General features: G+C 33.6%; 1 protein-coding gene across 1 annotated transcript in view; it reads right to left on the bottom strand.

Moving 5' to 3' along the window:
• Positions 1-649, bottom strand: part of LOC116703890 (ras-GEF domain-containing family member 1B-B) — a 17,862-nt gene that overhangs the window by 6,208 nt on the left and 11,005 nt on the right. The gene's annotated exons all lie outside the window — the stretch shown is intronic.

Raw genomic sequence — 649 nt, 5'->3', positions numbered from 1 at the left:
TTTAAATCATTTCTTTGATATTGATTATAATAAAACACCATCATGTTGCAATATTCTTAAGCGGTCTTCGAAAAAAGATCGAAATGAAAAATCTAAAAAGCTACGTGCAGCAGGCTGTAGGCGTTGGGAGTGGGAATCTCTGGGAACCTCACAATTAGATTCCGATTCAGAGGCCAACGATTCGATTCTGAACCGATTATTGATGATGAAACAATTGTTTTATGTACATTTCCATGCATGATTTAAAAAAAAAATATATACATATAAATCTGAGTTTGTTAGATTTTGACTTATGCAGTATTTGTCACACACAAGTTTTGAGTATGTTTATTTTTGTCTACTGAGGTTTTTATTTTGTAGTCATCCCATGCCAAAGCCTTAAACATGATTATGAAAGTCACCTCCTCTCTCAGTAATCTTCCATGTCAGAGGCTCAGTCACGTTTAAAGGTGGATATCGGCTTCTTAGAACATGAAACATGAGGTGGTCAGATGCAATGTGATAAAACAGATCAACAGCCTATATGTGTTTAGCCTAATTATTTTATGTATGTCTTATTAGATCATGTGTATTTATACAAAACTTTTTTTTTTCTTCCTTTTGGACATTTTTGTGTGTTTTCTTTCTGCACTCTTGCCTAAACTCTAAG

The sequence above is a fragment of the Etheostoma spectabile genome, chromosome 16 (assembly GCF_008692095.1).
Source record: "Etheostoma spectabile isolate EspeVRDwgs_2016 chromosome 16, UIUC_Espe_1.0, whole genome shotgun sequence".
NCBI classification, from domain to species: domain Eukaryota; kingdom Metazoa; phylum Chordata; class Actinopteri; order Perciformes; family Percidae; genus Etheostoma; species Etheostoma spectabile.
The sequence above is the reverse complement of the archived record's forward strand: the minus strand, read 5'-3'. Positions and strand labels throughout refer to the sequence as shown.